The sequence below is a fragment of the Equus quagga genome, chromosome 17, assembly GCF_021613505.1.
Source record: "Equus quagga isolate Etosha38 chromosome 17, UCLA_HA_Equagga_1.0, whole genome shotgun sequence".
NCBI lineage: Eukaryota > Metazoa > Chordata > Mammalia > Perissodactyla > Equidae > Equus > Equus quagga.
In genome coordinates this window covers 15,663,329-15,685,149 of record NC_060283.1, presented here as the reverse complement: position 1 = coordinate 15,685,149, position 21,821 = coordinate 15,663,329, and the positions used below count along the sequence as shown (strand labels likewise).

The window sequence follows — 21,821 nt, the reverse complement described above, 5'->3', positions numbered from 1 at the left end:
TTTTATCTGAAATATACAAGAAGAATATTTTCCATTATGTAAAGTTGAATGTAGACATCAGATATTTTGAAATATTGGGCCTAATTCTCCATTCCTCTCTGTATCCATGCTCATTGTCATGTAACTTTTCAGTTTTACAAAAGGTAGATATACTTTCTCAAGGATTGGCTTTATGCTCAGCTGTACAATTTACGTTGGCTAATAGAATGTTAACTGACATGACACAAATGGGAGCTTCAACTAGCTTTTGTTATAGCGCATTCTGTCTTGTGACTCAGTTGTAGACAATGCAAGAAAATACTAGAACCAGCTCATTTGTACACAGAGCATAGCTATCCAATCACCATGCAGATCTACAGCCTTGAAGTGATTTTGCTAATTAGGCAAAATTATATCACATTAACCAAGATGCTGCAGCTGATATTAGCAGGGCTGCTCCAATAAATCCCCCAATAAAATATAAAAATTGCCTAGTGTTATCTATCACTGAATTTTATGTTCATTATTAAGCACCAATAGTTATATTATACAATTCAAGATTGGCGTGAATGACAATTTTAGATTTAGCAATAACTACTTCTGAAGTACGCAGTTTTTAACTTTTACTTTTTGATGGTTTGTATACAAAGAGCAAATAAAATTTATATTAAGAAATACAATTTAACCAAACAATATTCTGAACTGTGTCAGGGCAGAGATATGCCTTCTTTGCACTTACAATGTACCAATGCTTCCTGTGTGGATTTAAAAAACTTTCTTTTAAGTTTAAAGTCTGAGTGCTGAATAACTCTTAGTTTACTAGGCTGCATTTGATGTATCCTCCCTGATGGGAAGCTATAATTTTTAGAGAAAATCTATAAACCCCTTCTGTGATGACTTAAGAAAAAGAATCAAAGATTTACAGGGCAGCCATATGGTAATGTGTGCTAACTCAGAAATCTTTACATGACAAACTCCGTGTGTAGAGACTTCATTTAAGTGGTCTGAACTTTAATTACTGTGTTTTTATTATTTTATAGCTCATTTACTAAAATTTCAATTGAACAGATGTTGAATGATCTGTCTACTGAGGAGTTGCATTAAACATATGTTCTGCTTTACTTTTTGAAAAAAGGCACTTGAAGTATTAAAATGTGACACCATTTGGACGATTCTCAAGAATACTGTTGAAAATGAATAAGTAAATCTTACCATCTTACATTCATGACATTATAATTTGGTCTTGATTAACTTCCTAACAATCTCCTTCGTGTATTTGTTCCTGAGGCTGTAGATCAGTGGGTTCAGCATGGGGATGACCACTGTGTAAAAGACACAGGCCACCTTGACCATGAGCCATGAACTTTCAGAATTAGGAACAAAGTAGAGAAATAAGATGGTCCCATGGAAAAAGGTAATGGCAGTCAGGTGGGAGGCACATATGGAGAAGGCTTTGTGGTGCCCCTCACTTGAAGGCATTTTTGTGACAGTGGTAAAAATAAAAACATAGTAAGTGAGAATGATCATCAGGTTCCTTATTTCATTGAATGTGTCAGAGACTAAATAATCTTCTGGCTAACATAGGGGTCAGAGCAAGACATAGAGACAATGGCAGCACACTCACACACAAAGTTATTTATGATATTATTTCCTGTGAAGGATAATGCCCATAGAAAGTAGGTAAGGGTCGGAGAACAGACTGCACCACAAGAGGATGATGCAGCCACCAACAAGGAACGAAGCTTCTGGGATATTACAACTGTGTAAAGTGGAGAATTACAAACTGCCACAAATCAGTCATATGCCATCACTGCCAACATGAACTTTTCTGTTACCACAAATATGCACGCAAAGAATTGCATGATACATCCTGTGAAGGAGATGGTTCTGTCTACCACAACCAAGTTTTCTAATAGTTTGGGTATAACTATGGTAGAATAACAGAAATCAACAAAGAATAAGTGACTTAGAAAGAAGTACATGAGGTTGTGGAGTTTGGGATTGATCTTGATAACCATGATCATGCCCAGGTTCCCCAGCACAGTGACTGTGGATGGTTAAGAATAACAGGAACAGGGGCAACTGGAGTTCTGGATATTCTGAAGAGACCAAGAGAACGAAAGTGACTTCTGCACTCTCATTTTCTTGGTTCCCGTGGGCAAAATAGGAGAGTTGATTCTGAGAAATGAAGTGCAAAATTTGGATATGACAGGTTAAAATGAGGAAATGTTGAGAGACTTAGTGATTATCTATAAATAGTGTTGTTGAAAATACTTAGTTTCAACCTTTACATTATTTGAAAGGCTAGAATTTACTAATGTCACATATCTGTGCAAATGCAAAAATAAAAGAATGCAATTGACAGAGAAAGAGCGAAAATAGAATTGGCGCTTTTATGTTTCAAGTGATCAGACTCAGTATGTTCACAGGCAGTTGACTTCATGAGAATACCAGTCTAGTTTTTGCATGAACCTGAGTTTAGTTAAAATACTTGTCTTGGGAGAAATACATAGCATAAGTTTCTACAATTTCTTCCCTGCCTAACTTGTTTCACTATGAGAACTTTAGAACTCAAAAATAAGTAAATAATGACCCAGCAAAATGGTCAAGTTACAGATTTTGTTTACTATTGTTGCTATAAGTATTTCTGAGTTTCCCTCTCCAGTAAACTTCCTACACTCAGTCATACATTTCTCCCCTTATAATTTAAATATTTCCTGCAGAAGACTAAAGCAGTTGATCAACCACATTTATGTAATTACTGAAAATTGTAAAACTCTGTTACCTTTTCTTGCTGTATTGTAATATCAGGTATTTAGAGAGATTTGTGGTAGAAATAAACTTAATCATAATATGTCCAGACTGTTTTTATTATCTTGGAGATCATTCTATAATATCATCATTGGAAAGTCAGTTTAGTGTACCTCAACATCTCCAAAGATGGCCACTGCTTCTGAGGTGTTATGTTTCATTTTTTTTATTTGGTTAGGGGTTTTTTCTCATTGAGTTGGTTTCAGTAGACATAAAGATAATCCTTCCAATGCCCTGTTTTCTTAGTTTGTTGATCTTCCAATCATTTTACCTCTAGTTGACTAATTCCTCATTTACCATGGTCATAGTCTTAACTATGCCTTTATCAATAATTATAAAACCTCAAAAATACCAATTTCATCCACATCTGTAGCATCATACGTATTGTACTTATTTTTTATCATTTACCATTTTAACATTGTATGTTCTACAGTAAAATAAAATTCATCAAAGCAAAGATGGGTACTAGAACAGAGTAAGCACTCAATAGCATTTATGAAATAATTGAATATATGAATGATTGAACTCTAGGCATACAATATACATGCATAGTGGTAAAAGTTTACAATAATTCTAAGGAAGTTAAACTTTCCTGTAAAATCAGCAGCACACTGTAAACTCACAATGCATCGAGACACGTCTTGAGCCCTGCAAAACAAGTAGCTGTAGTGAAATCCCATGGAAACTAAGCTTCCTGAATTAGCACAAAATAAGGATACTGGCAGGGGGAATGCATTGAATTCTTTTTTAAAAATGTCCTGTGTTCCTCCAAAATGCCTCAACTGCCTTTTTCTGCCATTATAATCGATTATTCTCAAAGCCACTATTTAACTGCTTAATGAAACCTAAAATGGAATGAGATACAAAGGGAAAGCCATTTCACATGGAATTCTGTACAAATTTGATCTCTTATTAGGAGCTCAAATTAAATATGCTATAGTTTTCCCTCTGTGATTATGACTTTATCCTTCAAGATGTAGTCTTATACAGCACTCAAAGGTTTCCTGCATATATATAAAGATAGCATTCACGTATCCCTGATCTTTTTCTTTGTCAATTTCTTGTTTAGATTCTTTGATTTTATATTTGTGTTTTAATCTTCCACTACATTTATTATTATTTCCTGAAAGTACTTTTCAAATTAATATAAAACTCATTGGGTGCAAATTCCATAACGGATCATACTTTTTCTAAAATCTGTATACATTTTCTATGGCTGTTGTAACAAAGTCTGAACAGCCCAGGATTGAAAGGGAAAGCATGACTATCAAAGAGAAATATAATTCCTGATATATATTCAGCTCATTCTTACGCACACATCTTTTCGACATACGTAGCTTTTCACTCCACCTCCTGCACTCTGTATCTATATTGACAGATTTGGGGAAAAGTTCACTATCTCTCAGTTAGCCTCAGAAATTTCAATCCTGTTCAGATGACTGAGAGTGCCTGTGCTGTGTACACTCCTTCCTTCCTTTCCAGTGACATCCATCCTGGAATGACTTTCCCATTGCATATCCACTATGTACTCAGCACTTTAGAAAACACAAAATTATTAAATATGAACTTCATCCTCAAAATTCTTTTCTTATGAGAATTATTCTGAGGAATAATGCATATTATTACAAATGATACATTACAACATATAATTTTTCCTTGGTATTAAATTAAATTTTGCGTGCATAAACAGAAGGATAAGAATATTGTGATTGAGAAAAACAAAATATTTCCTTGTAATGTAAGTCAGCAAATAATAAGCGTAGTGAAAGGTAAGGAATCAGATACTTCTAGTTGGCTGGACTAAGCGGGTATCATGGCAACTAAATTTACACAGGTGTTTGCCTCTTCCAAATATTATTAGGACACATTATTTTCCTTTTAAACATAAATAAAATATGCATTGAATCAACTCGCCTGAATGCTGAAGAATCTGACTTATTCAGTTAGTGGAGCTTCTTTGCTAAGATTAGTGGACTTCTGGAAAGATCTGGTTGAGAATTCAAGTTTCTTTGATAGAGTAACAAACCTGAAAAAATAGTAATGGAAGTCTACATTATATCACAGTGAATAGTTCAGGGAAATGACTTTTTCCTCTAAACTATCAAAAATAAACTCAGAGATCTCAGAGAGAAAAGGAGAGCTAAAATCTGAATCCTAACACCAAACTAAATTGTGTCACACATATATGCCCCCAGGACCTTAGGAATGTTAACCCTGGAGAACATCACTGAAGTGTTGCCTTGGAGACCAGAGATAGAGCAATTAGATGAGATAATGATCCATGTGATATTTTGTTTGTAAATAATTACTTCTAAATCTTGGGGAATAATTTCATCATGAACTTTAATCCATCGATCTTTTAAAAATGTTGAACCATACACTATATTTTGTCTTTAAATACCAATGAAGTACAGAAATGTACAAAAGAAAAATCAGCTATTGGACAATAATCCAGAGACAAGTATTCTTAATCTTTGTCTTATTTCTGATTTTCTCTCTATATATGGATAGATATTTATCTGTGTGTATCTGAATATCAAACTTATATTCTAAGTATAATATTATAGATAAATTATTATCCTTTTTTAATTTAAAAGTGTATTATAAGCTTCATTTTCTGAGAAAACCATTAATTTTCTTAAGATAATACAATTTGCGTTACTCTTCCAAATATGAGCACAATGCCATTTAATTCTTACATTTATTGTTGAAATTGAAAAAAAGATCATACTTTATTTTTCAGGTTATAATCTGTGTTTATAGGAAGGATAATACATTGATTATTTAAGAAGCTGCCATATCTTAATATTTAAACATCTCAATCTCACTGGCTTGTTTACTAGAACAGACGTCAGAAAACTTTTTCTGTAAAGAACCATATAGTATTTCAGCCTTTGTGGGTTGTATAGTCTCAATCCCAGCTGTTCAGTCTTACATGTTGTAGCATGGATGCAGCCATAGGCAATACACAAATCAATAGGCCTGGCTCTGTCCCAATAAAATTTTATTTATGAAAAGGAAGTGGGCCAGATTTGGTTTGTGGGTCATAATTTCTCATCCCATGCAATAGAAATTTATTTATTGATTGTGCAATGTCCAAAATTATTTCCAGATCAGTAAGCAGATGTCCTCTGAGTAGTGATACATGGACCTAGCCTAGCTTTCAACTTGTGATTCATACTGCTGTGATTATTTTAAGGTACTTATAATATAGCGTGAAAAACAATAATTTGTTTTAAAAAGATACTGCAATTTTTGCACAGTCCTTATGCACAAAGTTTTTGTTTTACTAATTTTTTTTTTTTTTGCTTTAAACTTTTGCCAAGAACATTAATGGTACTCTTCAGGAGTTGAGATAAATGAATAACATCCAATATTTTTCCTGACTGGGAGAATCACAATAAGATTTTGAACTTTGGGCTGAACTATAATGTTAAGATAGAATTGTAAGGACAAGAAAGGAAAACAAAAGACTTTTTAAGCAGAAGATAATCTGAGCCAATGTAGAAATTAGGATGTTCATATTCCTATCAATTACAGGTAGAGTTTATGCAGGTAGTGGTGCAAGATAAGGTTGGAGGATCAGATGAGCCAAATTGTGTACAAAATACAATTGGCATCAGTGTGTGCTGTTGAACACTGTAATAGGGTTCTATGCCAACAGGACAAGGATGGAATAATGAAGAGGTTGTGGTTGTAAAAAGACATAGGTATTGTGAATGAAATTGATTCAGTTCTAATATTACGTCAAGGCATTCCATTTGACTGCACAAATAGGTTCTGTAGACAGAAAGAGGCAAACTTTTGGAAGCATTTTCATTTTAGTTTGGAAGGGAGCATTATGTTACGGATAGCATCTCATTGTGTAAGCCAATGGTTTCCAATAACTATTAATAGTTGTACAGGTAACTTGCAATGTCAAGTAACTAACAGTGAGAAGTATATATGTAACTGGAGCATCTGATTACTCAGTCAAGGTCCTGAAGATGTCTGGAATATGGAAGAAAAACAAAAGGAGATTCGGACCAATGTCTTCAAATGTTTCAAAGCTAAAATGTGAAAAAATAACTGACCTTGTTTTCTGTGTTTTCAAGAGAGAGACTTAATGCCATTAAATTAATAACCACAGTAAAATCAATTTCTCTCCCTAGTGTCCAAAAATAGAATAGTATGAAGGACTCTTAGCATCCCTGGGTTGCTCAATTTCACTAATAGGATATAAGAAGGGGCTATAAAGATAAACTTTAATGTAAGTAAAAGGAAGTGGGTGACTCCTGAGGAAGAATGTAGACAAAACAAGAAAACTTCATGATGTCTCTATTCATTTGCCATATTCTGTGACTAATCCTCATATTGGTAGAGAGCTCTAAGATCACTTTGTTGTTCCCAAAATATCCTTTTTTTTTTTTTTTTGAGGAAGATTAGTCCTGAGGTAACTACTACCAGTCCTCCTCTTTTGGCTGAGGATGCCTGGCCCTAAGCTAACATCCGTGCCCATCTTCCTCTACTTTATATGTGGGACGCCTACCACAGCCTGGCGTGCCAAGCGGTGCCATGTCCACATCCAGAATCTGAACTGGCAAACCCTGGGCCACCGAGAACCAGAATGTATGAACTTAACCACTGCGTCATTGGGCTGGCCCCTATCCTATTGTTTTTAAATTATTTTTATCTTTCTCAAATCTGAGAACTTATACATATCTAATGGATTGGTTTAACCACCCTTCCAATAAAAGTAACTATTATAGTAATTAAGTGGCATACTCTAACCTTCCTAACCAATAAGGATTTGGTTCAATGTAAGATTTACTAATTCTTTCCTGCAAATGAGACCCTTCAGGCAAGCATATATAAGTATGTAAATATAGCATACAATAGGAAATAAGAAATTCAATTTAGAATAGCCTCCCAAATCCAGTATGATATATACATATATAGCTAGAGATAGAGATTGCAGGGGAGGAAGACATTTCCTCTACCCACTCTAGGTCCTTCTGGCCAGACAACTAATTAAATTCACATGAGACAGAATAACAGGAGAAATTTAAACAAAACTTTATAACATGTATACATGGGAGAGACCCAGAAAAACTGAGTAACTCACCAAAATGGTGGAAGCTCTCACCTTAAATACCATCCTCACGTATGGGGTGGGGGGAGTCAGTTATGAGACATTACCAGAAAAGCACAGTAAAGAAGAGTAAGGTTATTAAGCAGATTTAAGTCTTTGCCTTCTGCATTGATAAGAGTTTCTAGAGATAAGGTCATCTCCCTCTCTTCCTGGTATAGAGAGGGAAACACCTTTACAGATGGAAATTTCCTTTACAAATGTAAATATCTCTTAACAAAGGGTAATTTCTACTTTTCAGAATGTCTCTCATGTCTGCAGTTATTAAAAGTAACCATCCCAAAATAACCCTCCTGCCAAAGAGACATATCTTGGTCTGGCCAATTCCAGTCCCCGACAAGATATACAGATATAAGTATAGATTTAGACAGATATATAGATAGATATACCTTTGAGAATGGAAAGCATGAAGTGTATGCCCATGACTAGTGCTCTGTGTGTAAGATAACTCTCAATTAATGTGATTGCTGGCAATTGTTTTCATCTTTCTCTGATATAAGCTGAGCCTCAAATCGAGCACATATTTCAGCAAATATAAAAGAGTTAAGGTAAACCTGATAATAAATCTCTTAAATCTCAATTTAGTATTATTTCTTATTACACAAGGGACTATATTTTTCTTAAGTTTATTCTAATTTGACACAATGAGAAAAAAATATTGGTTTTCCTTGCCCCCAGCACTGCAAGTTCAGTTCTCATCTATTTGTGGTTCCATTCTCAACCAAACTATATAAGAACTGGTAGAATTTTTTTCATAAGGTAGGTCTGGTAGTACAGAATCCTTCTGCAAAATATCAGGAGAGGGTATGAATATGTCTTTCCCTTACCAGTGACACAAGTAGAAAAACCACTAGATGGCAGAGTGACATCATAGTTTAAATCAAGACACTAAAATCTCAGTGTATTAATTGCTATAAAGAGAGTAATTGCTAAAGAAATAGAAAACAGTATGGTCATAGTATGACTATACGTTAAACATAATTTATTCCTTCCCTTTTCCCTTCAGGGATAAGGAAATACATGTGCAAAGGTGACAAATTACTTGACCCAGTTCAAGCATCAATTCAGCTTTTATTTTTATCTTGTTTTCCCATTTATTAATTTTAAAAGTGGAGTATTATGTTGGTTATTGGTCACTTACACGATCACACAGTTTGAGTAATAAAGAACATTAACACTTCAACTCAATTCATTTATAATAAGTAAATATACAAATAAAAAGGGGATCAATAATATATACAGATATTAGTTTACAGATAAACATCCTTACAAAAATACAAACCTTCCTAAAAGCAAAGAGCAACAAAACACACTAAATGTCAAAAAGTCATTTATCTAGTTATATATACACATATGAGTGTCACATATCCATATACATATGCATGCACGGTATGATGTAAAATACCATATGCACAACCAAATAGTACAGAACTGAAACAACATATTGATTATCTTGATAGATTTAATGACAAATTTAAATTCAACACTGTACTATATGAGAAATTAATACACGAGGAAATTCAGTAACATTAAAATTAAAGAATGCTAGTGATTCCTGAATTAATTTCATTGTCACAGAAAATATTCTCAATGGTTGAGTCCTTAGACCCTTGCTGTGGCTTGCTTTATGATCCAGAAAATGATCAATTGTGGTAAATTTTCTATGTGCACTGACAAGCGTGTATGCTGTTTTTGTTGGTAGTCATTCTATGAAAATTAACTAGGTCAAATATGCCAATTAGATCATTTAGAACTTCTATATCCTTAGACATTGTATTGCTTGTTTGTTAATCAGTTGGAGAAAGTATGCTGAATTCTCCCATGGTGATGAAAGACTTATCTATTTCATCTTATAGCTCTGGATTTTTTCTTTACCTATTTTGAAGGTCTATTATCAAGTGTATGGATATTTGAAGTGTAAGCTCTTCTTAGTAGGTAGAGCTCTATATCATTATGAAATGATCTTCTTTATGTTTAGTAATTTTATTTTACTTAAAATGTACTGTGTCTTATATTATTATAGCTGCATGGGCTTTCCTCAAATAGACTTAGCTTTGTGTCTAGTTTTATAATATTTAAAGTAAACACATGCACAACTTACTACCCAGAAATATACCCAGGTCTATACCTCACAGAAATATTTATGTTCACCAAACAATATAACAAGATTCTTCATAATGCCACAATTTGTAATACCTGAGAGGTAAAAAACTTAAAAAGCTATCAATATTTTTGCTTTTAAAATTTGGGGTATATTCAAAGAAATTTGTAAACAAGGTGAATAAACATTATAAATATAGCGCCAATCAAAAGAAACTAGACACAAAAAAGTGATATTCTGGATAGTTGTATTTATGTAAATTTAAAAATAGATAAAATATTTGTGTTATAAATTTAAATATTTGTTTTATTTGAATGAGACAAAGTTGGTAAATGAACATGATCAAGTGTGCTTCTGAGTTTGGTTAAAGTCCTGCTTCTTGATCTTCATGCTGGTTACAGAGATGGGCTTGTTTTGTAGAAACTTATGGTGCAGTTCATGCACATCTTTGTATACACATTAAAACCAAAGAAAAAAATAAAAATTTGGTAAAGATATTAGACGAAAGCAAATAAAATGATTCCAAAATCATGACATGTGACAAAGGAAAATGCAAACCATAAAACTTAAAATGTATTTAAAGAAACAAACAGCATGTTACAAAAGCTAGAATCCATAATGAAGAGATAGCAATTATTAATATTTATATACCCAATGACAAAGCAATAATTCCATAAACCAGAAACTATAAGAAATGAGAGGAGAAATAACAGAGACTCAATTCAAGACAAAAGAAAAATAAAAAAGACATTTAGTGCTAAGGCTATAACCCCAAATAATACAATCACATATATATCATGGAACTCCAGTAATAGAAAATACAATATTTTTTCAACTACAAATAAGCAGTCATAAAAGCTGACTATATTTTAACCCATGAGTAAAACCACAATAAATCCAACAAAAAAGATAAAAATATAAATAGTATGCCCTGAATACTAATAAGTACAAGTATAAATTAATGACAATGTTTATCAAGCAACAAGCCATGTCATTTGAAAATGTAAAAGCATGACATTATAAAATAACAAAGGAATAATATAGACCAGAACTCCAAAATTACTATATGAGATATATTTAAGGTAATTATCAGAAGAAATTTTATGGAAATATGTACTGATAACATAAAATGAAAATAAATAAACATTCCAAAGTCCTAGAAAAAGACCTTAAGATAATAACACCACCTAAAATTTAATCCTCTCACTTATTCTCCCCAAAACCAATCAGACCAGAGAGGGCAAATAAATCTCACACACTTTTTGCATCACTATGAGGACGTTAATCCTATCAAGTGGAAGATGCCTGTAAGTAGAGAAATATTTAACAAAGGTGAAAAAAATTATCTCTGGCCCTCAAATTACCATAATTCTCTGTGTGACCAGTGAGGAAATCTGAAGAAATAGTTTAGAAAATAGCAAAGGGAGGTGGAGATCCTATTAGTGAAATAAAACAGATAAAATCAATGACAAAATTCCTCTTACGTAACCAATAATTGAAAACATGTACAAAGCCTGAGAGAAAACAGCATTGGCTATAGGAAAAAGGTTAGTAACCATATAGGATTTGAGGTGAAAAAATCAGGGAAAAATATTTCTAATGGAAAAGAGGGAAGGATAAAGAGGACAGTATCCTTTAGAGTTGCAATGGATATGAGAAAGAGGAAGTATATATATATTTATGTATATATGTTGTTTATAAACCACACATACACACACACACACACTTCATTTCACTATACTGTCAAAAGAAAACAATAAAGCAATCTTAAACCAGAAATCTTGTAAACCAAAAAAAAACCCTCAACTTAGTCCACAAAGTTAATAAAATGTCTATATCCATAGAATGCTACTATAAGCATGGGGGTGAGGGACATAAAATGAGTCCAAATAATAAAAATGTCCCCAAAATAGTATGACACAAAATAAGCAGGAGGAAACTCTACCATAACATTTTAATTGAACTAAATATCTTTAAACAATAATTTAGAAATATTAAAAATATGTCTTGAATAAAAATTTTTAAACAACATAAACAGAAAAAAGATTATACCAAAAAAAAGTTGATTGATATCAATAAAGAAATTGAAGAAAAAATAATAGAATAAAATCAATGAAATTAAATTTGGTTCTTTGGATAGAGCACTACAATTGGTAAATGCCTAGCTTGATGTATCAAAAGAAAAATCACGAAGAAAACACTACCAATACCAACATTTTAAAAGGATAGCTTATAGATATTAGAAAGATAATAAACAAATATTATAAATAAATTTGTCATTTTTGTCCTATATCTCAAATTTATCTTTGTGTCTTTAGATTTGCTGGGACATTTCTTATTATGCCAGACCAATGTAACAAATATGTGAAATAAAATGAAAACATTTCTGATACTGTCTCATACATTTATTTTCAAATATACTACTTTTAAAGTCTTAGTGATTTCAATTGACAATATTTTATTTCATATTTTTGCATATCTGCTCATGAGAGAAATTAATCAAAATTTTTAAATCATTTTCTTTAAAATTTGAAACTCAGAATGAGATCTGAATATTTCAATATTTTCCTATATTCTGGAAAAATAACACTTTTATAGAATTCATTTTAGATCACTCAGGCCCCAATATTTAATAAAATCCCACTCTCCATCCTTGTTGTAGGGTAAAGTAGGAAGAGAAGCTAATTATCATTCTGTTCATGAAAATGGAATAAATAAATACCTCAAATCAAGTTTTCTATTTCTTATAGTGAGTATCTTGATATATTAAAATGGCAAATTCAGCACCCCAAGCTGTCTCCCACCCATAGAATCACCAAAAAAAGCAAATACTATCAGAACAAACTTTCTCAGAAAACTGGAAAACACCAAAGATATACAGCAACCAAGGTGATGCTAAAACAAAACAAAAAATAAAAAGTAACTTAAAAGTAATAGGGAAGTTTTGTGGCATTTTTACTTGCCCTTGGCTGCTCCTTCCCTGGTGTGGTTGCAGTATTGAAATTTTAGCCTGTATCCCCAATGTGAGATTCTGAACTCTAGTTCTGGAGGGAGCAGAAACAATCATATTTGCAAATTATTTTGTATGTGCATACTAATCTATCTGGAAACTACATGAAAGACTGATGCAAAGTGCACATCTCTGTTTCATCTAACATAGAAATCTCATGTGGGAAGAACATCGGCACTGCTTGAAAACACTGCAGGATGAATAACAATCCACTGATGTCTCAGCTCCAGAGCAGAAAGCAGAGTACAGTTTATTTGGGCAATTAGGACATTCAAAAGCACCCCTGCATATGAGGGAATTTGGAAGATACAGTTATGTTCAGGGCAAGATAGGTGCTCAGAAAGAACTTGAGAAGATCCTAAGCTTTCATCTTGGGCAGATCCCTAGGTTCAGTATAAGCCTGGCTGACTGTTGAAAGAGTGTCCCAGCATTTAGCCAATCTGCAATGACTGGAAGATAAGTTTATACTGTCTACAAGAGACTCACTTTAGATCCCCAGAAACAAATAGGTTGAAAGTGAAATGATGGAAAAAGTTATACACTGCAGATTGTAAGCAAAAGACAGCAAGTGTGGAAGTAGTACCATCAGACAGACTTCAAGCCCAAAATGGCTACAAGAGACAAAGAAGGAAATTACACATTGATAAAAGGGTCAGTTTGTCAAGAAGCTATAACAATAATATATATAATATATAATATATTGATATTATATTATATAATATATACAAACACACATCAAATAACAAAGCCCTGTTAAAAAATTCAACTGTGCAAATTTTTAAGATCTTAGTGACTCTATTCAATGATTCATTAATCAGGCAGCATCCAATCTAGCAGTACAAAGGAGCTCTGAGGAGCTATACAAAATGAAAGACTTTTATTGACAGAAGGGATCAGAAACAAAGAAGTTATAGTAGACATAAAAGCAGATTGGTTCCTGCAAGGTTACTTTCCTTTAGAAAATGGCAGGGATCTATCATGCAAACTACCTAACTAGTGCTGATCAGATGATTCCTGATTAGCTGGTTTAAGATTCCATTTTTGGGTGAGCATAAAATATAATTAAGTTAAGTCTTGGTTTGTTGACATGGGGCTTAGCCCAAGTGACCCCATTTTTGGCATGTTCTCTTGTTTTTGACAGCCTCAAAGTATATGAAGGAAAACTTGACAGAATTGAAGAGAGACACAGATAGTTATACAATAATATCTGGAGAATTCAGTATGCCACTTTCAGTAATGAGTTAAACATCTAGAGAGAAGATCAGTAATGAAATAGAGGCCTTAAACAATACTTAAAATAATTAGAGCTAATATATATATATATACACACAACATTCCACCCAACAGAAGCAGAATACACATTCTTACCCAGTACACAAGGAACATTATCCAGGATAGACCATGTGTTAGACCACAGAACAAGTCTCAAAATACTTAAAAAGGTTAAAACCATATGAAATATCTTATCCAACCACAACAAAATGAAGCTAGAAATCACTAACAGAAGGAAAACTAGAAAATTTACTCATAAGTTGAAATTAAACAGTACATTCTTAATCAACCAAAGGGCCAAAAAGAAATCACAAGAGAAATCAGAAAATTCTTAGAGACAGATGAAAACAACATGACACATCAAAACTTGTAGGACATAGTAAAGGGAGTGCTCAGAGGGAAATGCATAGCAGTAAAAGTTCACGTTGAAGAATAAAAAGAGTTTCAGTCCAGCCGCAGTGGCCTAGTGTTTAAGCTTAGTGTGCTCTGCATCAGCACCCTGGGTTTGTTTCCTGAATGCAAACCTGCATCAATCATCTGTCAATGACCATGCTGTGGCAGTAGCTCACATACAAAAAAAAAGTGGAAGATTGGCAGCCAATGATAGTTCAGGACGAATCTTCCTCAGCAAAAAAAATAAGTAAATAAATAGAATAAAAAATGATCTCAAGTCAATAATCTAAGTTTAAGCCTTGAGGAACTAAAAAAAACAAAGAAATACAGCAAGCTAAATTCAAAGCTACTAGAAGGAAAGAAGTCAACTGACTCAAGACGACTTAGAAAATTTAAGTATACCATGACAAGTGAAAAGATTGAATTAGTAATCAAAACCTCTCAACAAAGGAAAGTCCAGAATCATAACGTCTATCATTAAAAAAAAATTAGAAAACCGGATACAGAAGGGAAGTTAAGCAACATGGTACAAGGCATTTATAGAAAGCCCAATGCTAACATCATACTAAACCGTGAATGACTGAAAGTGTTCCACCTAAAATCAGGAAGAAGATAAGGATGCCCACATTCACAACTGCTATTCCACATTGTGCTGGAGGTTCTCCCCAGAACAATTAGATAAGAAAAAGGAAGAAAAAAAGCATTCAAATTAAAAATGAAGAATTAAAACTTAGTCATTCAATGATAGCATGCTCCTATACATAGAAAATCCCAAAGTATCTGAAAGAAAGTTACCAGAGCTAATAAACACATTCTGCAAAGTACAAGATCAGCAGAAAAATCATTTGTGTTTGTCTACACCAGGAGCAAGCAATCCAAAAAATGTAACAAAGTGATATACAATAGTATCTAAAAAAATAAAATTCCTAGGGATAAATTTCACCAAGGAGGTGAAAGACTTGTACACTGAAAACTACAAAACATTGCTGAAAAAAAATTAGGAAATCTTTAAATAAGTGGAAAGGTATCCACTTATTCCACTGTTCAAGAATTGGAAGACTTGATAGTTATAGAATGGCAATGCTACCCATGGATCTACAATTATAAAGCAATCTCTATCAAAATTCCAACAGCTTTTTTTTTTTCAGAAATAGTCAAACTGATCTTCAATTTTGTGGTAAATTCCAAGGGGCCTCAAATAACTAAAGCAATCTTGAAAAAGAATCAAAGCTTGAGGACTCACATTCCTTAAGTTAAAAACTTACTATAAATCTATAGTAATCAAAACAGTGTGATATGACATAAGGTTAGATATATGGACCAGTGGAGTAGAAATTTGAGACCTGAAATAATTCCATAAATCTATGATCTATTAATAACAAGGGTAGCAGATGAATTCAATAAGGAAAGACGAGTCTCTTCAAAACCAATACTGGGACAACTGTATTTCCACACGAAAAAGAATGAGGTTGTATCTTTATATCACACTATGTACAGTAATGCAAAAGACATGGATCAATGGCCTAAATACAAAAGCTAAAACTGTAAAAATCTTAGAAGAAAACAGAAGGGTAAATCTTCATGGTCTTGTGTTTGGCAATGGATTCTTGGATAAAAAAAAGCATGAGCAGCAAAAGAAAAAAAGAAAACCAGTTGGATTCCATAAAAATTAAAAACTTCTCTCTGTCAAGAGACAGTAAAAAGACAATCTACAGAATTGTTAAAAATATTTGTAATTGCGTATCTGATAGGTCTGATAGGTGATTGATATCTAGAATATGTAAAGAACTCCTATAACTCAACAATAGAAAGACAAACAACCCAATTGAAAAATGGGTAAAAAATTTTACTCAACATTTCTCCAAAGAAGATATATAAATGGTCAATAAGCACGTGTAACAATGATCACCATCATTATTCATTAGGGAAATGCAGATGAAAACCACAATGAGAAACCACTTCACACTCACTAGGATGCTAATAATAATAATATCAATAATGGAAAATAACAAATATTAGCCGGGATGTCTAGAGTTTGGAAATGTGTACAGTGCTGGTGGGAATATAAACTGGTCAGCCACCATAGAATAGAATTTGGCAGTTTCTCAAAAATATATGCATACAATTATCATGTACCCCTACTAGTTATAGACATAAGATGATTGAAATCATGGATTCAAATAGATATTTGAACACCAATGTTCTTGGCAGCTTCATTCCCAATAGCCAAAAGATGCAAACAACCCTAGTGTCCATCAAAAGACAATGGATAAACAAAATGTCATATATACATACAATGGAATACTTTTCATCAATAAAAATAAGTGAAACTCTGACACATGGATCAAACTTAAAAATATTATGTTAAGTGAAATTAGCCATACACAAAAGAATAAATATTGTGATCCCACTTCTATTCAAAATCTAGAATAGGCAAAATTATAGAGACAGAGTAGATTATAGGATATCGGTGGCAGAGGGAAGTGGGGATGGAAAGTTATTCCTTAATAGGTACAGAATTTATGGTTGGGGTGATGAAAAGATTTCGGAAATTTATAGTGGTGATGGTTGCACAATATTGTACAGGTAATTAATGCCACTGAATTATGCACTCAAAGTTGATAAAATTCCAAGTTTTGTATATGAGCAATTTTGAAGAATGTGGTCTATGGAGCTTGAAGAAAATGCTATCAGAGAAGATTATGTTACTAAGAAATTGGTTACAATATAAAAAGAAGTAATCTCAAAAAAGGTGTAGGAATATCTTCCATCACAGGGACAAAGTGTATCAGGAGATTGCTTATGATGAGATGAATTATTGATAGAAAAATCAAAGTAAAGGACACTGAGAAGGAAAGGACGACAGATTGTGTTCACTTTTTAAAAAGTTTTTAGTAGATAATAGGAGATGCACGATGGAATATTCAGCATCCTCCACAAACTGTAAATTGAGACAACATGAATGCTTTTCTTTTACCTGCAACTAAAATTTCTTCTCTTTCTACTTCTTTCTGAGGTGTGAGTATTGTGACCTTTCTTTCTAGGTCACCAGAGTTTCCCCACAACTATTTCCATATTAAAATGGAAGCTGATCTGATCTTACTTTCCATATACACACAAGAAAAATATGACTTGATCTATAAAATCATTTTCAGGTCTTTAAATAAAGTTTAAGAAAAAAAAGGTCAGCTTCACCTTGGTCAAATTATCCCAATGGGAATTCCCAAACTCACAGAGATACTACAATAAATTTCTGCAAGTTAACTATCTCCCAGGTAAAGCCGTTTGGAAATCGACAGGAACCACATATTGTCTCTGTTTTCATTGTTCCCTGAGAATGTGATAAATGTGCCATTTGAGGACAGAGGAATAAGAGTTGCCAACAGAAATGGTGAAGATACCAGTTTCTTCTTTTGAATATTGCAATAAAAGTGGTAAAAGAGTTATGAACTTGCTGTAAAAAATAGCTGGACACCTTACCTTTCAGAGAAGGTAACTTCTATCTTCAGGATTTCTCACAACTATTTGCACAGTGATTTACTAATATATATTTGTTGAATATATTAGGTTGATTCTGAGTATGGCAGTCATGCATCACTGCATGTACCTTAGATGCAAAAGCCAACTATCTGGTGAGTTGGACACATATTGTTTTATTTAAGCAACCCACAATTAATCACTGTTTATAGGTCAACAAAAATATCATGTTAGAATATATGATTAAAATGTCAATTTAATGATTATTCTTGCCTTGACTCCTGCTTATTGGAAAACTTTAGCCATAAGCTGCATACAGTAACCTGTTGAAACTATTGTTCCATCTACCTGGTAATGTAGAGTATCTCTTGTGGTTACACATTTTCTGTAAAATCCGTATACGATAATTTACCCTTTGTGTGTCAATTGCATAAAGGAATTCAAAGCATGAGACTGACAATTGTTTTTTCATGACTTGAGGAAGGTTTAGGGGAAATAAATAAAGCAGAAAGTTAATGATTTTTATTTCATTGAAAGATTTAGAGAAAATCTGATGAGGAAAACAGGAAATACAGAGTGTGTCAAATTACTCTGTTCTTACGTCATGTTAATTGTCTGAATGTGTCATAATTTATGTTTCTTATTTCTGTATTTAAACATTACCTTTCTATTACAGTTCATTTAAACCTTGGCTCTCTGTTAAAATAGGAAATTAATGACAATTATCTAAATATCCTTCCAGGATGGGTGAAAAGATAGAGAATAAAGTACAGTCGGGTTTATTTCTGCACATTTTGGGGGCCACCAAGGGAAGAGACTACCAGGGTGTTGAGGAAAGTGACCTGAATTTTAACAAGATCATACTCAAAATTGTTGTCTCTGTTACAGGCTCTTAACATCAGCTCTGATATCAGTTCCCCTACATTGAACCCAGCATATATGGGGTTAAAACTAAAACCCTCCACCCCCTTTCCTGCTTCTCTAGCTCCACTCATATGTAAATACCTGTTTCTTTAAACTTGGACTCCTTGAGCTTTACAACTAAATGGGAGTTACAAATTGTTAAAAGCCCAGGTGGCCTGGAGTTGGAGGCACTCTAAAGTTTAGCTAACCATGTGTCCTTGAAGTTTGCCAGGAAAGACTCTGTCTCAAGAATATCAAGGAGCTGGGGCTTCCCAGACCTCAACTCCTCCACTCCTGGCGCTGGCACCCGCCTCAAAGAGGAAGAGGAGACAAAGGTGAAGGGCGCCCACCTGCCATCCTCCTATCTCACCATCCCCCCGCCCAGCTGCAAGCAGCCTCTCAAGGCCAAATGCAGGCTGGTGGAAAAGCACCCAGCTGCACAAGCTACATGTTCCCTCTCCCCTACCCAAAACCCCAAATAAAAATCCCTACCCATTCCTCATCAGGAAGCTAGCAATTTTTGAGGCATGAGCCCTTGCTTTCCTCCCTGTGCCTGGCATAGTGAAAATCTTTCCTCTTCCACTCAAGACTCTGTTCTCGTTGTTTGGATTGGCATCGGGTTCAGAGACCGAACTTTGGGTTACATCTCCACGGTTAAACCAATGGATGAAGAAATGGGGGAAGGTTAAGGGTTGGGGTTTATGTGACAACCCCTGAATGATTTTTGCTAACAAACAGGGCACTGGGAGAAATCAGGACCATTCTAAATGACTCTCTCTGTATCTCTATAATTCTGAAGTAAATCTGACTATAAAAATTTTTATATCTTTTCAATACCTGGAAAAGCAATTATAATGATAATGATATTTAATTAAAATGATCTTCCATTTCATTCTTTCAAACATTGAAAGTAAATTTAGTGATTAATTTGGCAAATACATACTGATTACTTAAAATGATCAAAATTTGGTGTGGCCTATAGAGAAGAAAATGGAATTAATGTTTTAATGCTTGATATCAGATGTCATCTGATTGATTAAATTATGAATGTATTATCTGATTCATCTAATCATTCACTGTTTGAGATTTAATCATCTAGTCACAATCTTGCTGTGGGAGAACCAGGTAACCATCCAACTAAATGAGAATTTCCGTGAAGCTTTGGTCATCTCAGGCTTTTGCCCATCTAGCAAAATACCTAGTGATGTGGATTAAGGCTGCACCAGCTAGAAAAGCCCAAGGTGACCTGGCCAACATGCCAAACTATATGACCCAGTGGACGTTTTTTATGGTATGAATTAGGACTGCCCCAGGGAGAGAAGCCCGGGGCATCCTCACCTGCATGCTGATCTATATGGCCAGATTCGTATCTAAAGTTATATGACCGCACAATAACCAGACCCCATCTGCACTGAAATCATTTAATGACTTTTTACATCATCTTTTCTTTTTTTCCAGTAAAAATAAGTCACGTACCCATGTCTCATAAAATTAGCCCTAACCCTCAACTCAGGGCAGCAGCAGGAGCTCTGACTGCCCGTGGGTCTTGTCCCCACACACCAGCTCTGCCTGCCCATGGGTCCTGTCCCCATGCCAGCGGGGGCAGCAGCAGGAGCTCTGACTGCCCGTGGGTCTTGTCCCCACTCACCAGCTCTGCCTGCTCATGGGTCCTGTCCCCATGCCAGCGGGGGCAGCAGCAGGAGCTCTGACTGCCCGTGGGTCCTGTCCCCATGCCAGTGGGGGCAGCAGCAGCTGCTCTGCCTGCCCATGGGCCCTGTCCCCATGCTATTCCACACTATTCTCTAAATAAAAGAGCACTACTGCCAGATCTTGAGAGTCTAAGAAATCTTTCTTTCGACTCCTCGGCTCACTGATCCCGCATCATTTCTGGTGACCCGTACGGGGAATTGTTTCATCGTCTTGTGAGCTCGAGTTCTGGTAAGTGCCCTTTTCTTCCTTGTGCCTTTCTCTTTTTCAAGGATGGATCTAAATTCACTTCTCATCGGGAACTTTCTTGGATGGCTGTATGAATCCACGTTTGCTGCCCATGGCTACTCTATGGGGCAAATTGTGGCATTCAGCCTGAAGAGAATCAGTACCATAAGCCTGAGGGTGATGGAAAATGAATTAATCCATTCCTTCCTGACTCTATCTCTAATAGACAAATTTTACGTGGGCGCGGGTCGGCCACTTAAGTCATTAGGACGGCCGCCAATCTCCAAGACTCCCGTGGAAGGTTTCTTTTCCTAAGGCTGGATTGGGATCCCTCCCTCTGGCACCTGGCCACGCTCTGAACTGCGAGGAAATTCCCACTCGGGGCTCCAGTTCAAGGAAAGTACCAAACTCTAACCTTTGGTGGAGTATGGGAACCCCTTCTTGGGAGAATGGCTCCAGGATGCAATTGGGTAGAATGTCCCCCAGACTGGCGGAAAATTCCTCACTGTCTTTCTCTTTCTCACTGTCTTTGTCCTTTTATCCTGGGGACCATTCACCAGGCACCTATTACTGCCAGGCAGAATAGGGAAGATGTTCAAGGGATGCCCCCATTATCCCTTGCTACAGGAACTCCATTGGGGGGATTTTCGAGGTAATGGCTCCCTTTCTCTGGGACCATTCACCAGGCACCTATTCCTGCCAGGAAGAATAGGGAAGCTATTCAAGGGATGCCCCCATCATCCCTTGTTACAGGAACCTCAATGGGGGGATTTTCAAGGTAATGGCTCCTTTTCTTTCTCCTTTTCTCTCGG

General features: G+C 34.8%; 1 pseudogene; it reads right to left on the bottom strand.

The window, feature by feature from the left end:
* Nucleotides 1–1,209: 1,209 nt before the first annotated feature.
* On the bottom strand, nt 1,210–20,990 carry LOC124229090 (olfactory receptor 5D13-like; annotated as a pseudogene).
* Nucleotides 20,991–21,821: the final 831 nt, after the last annotated feature.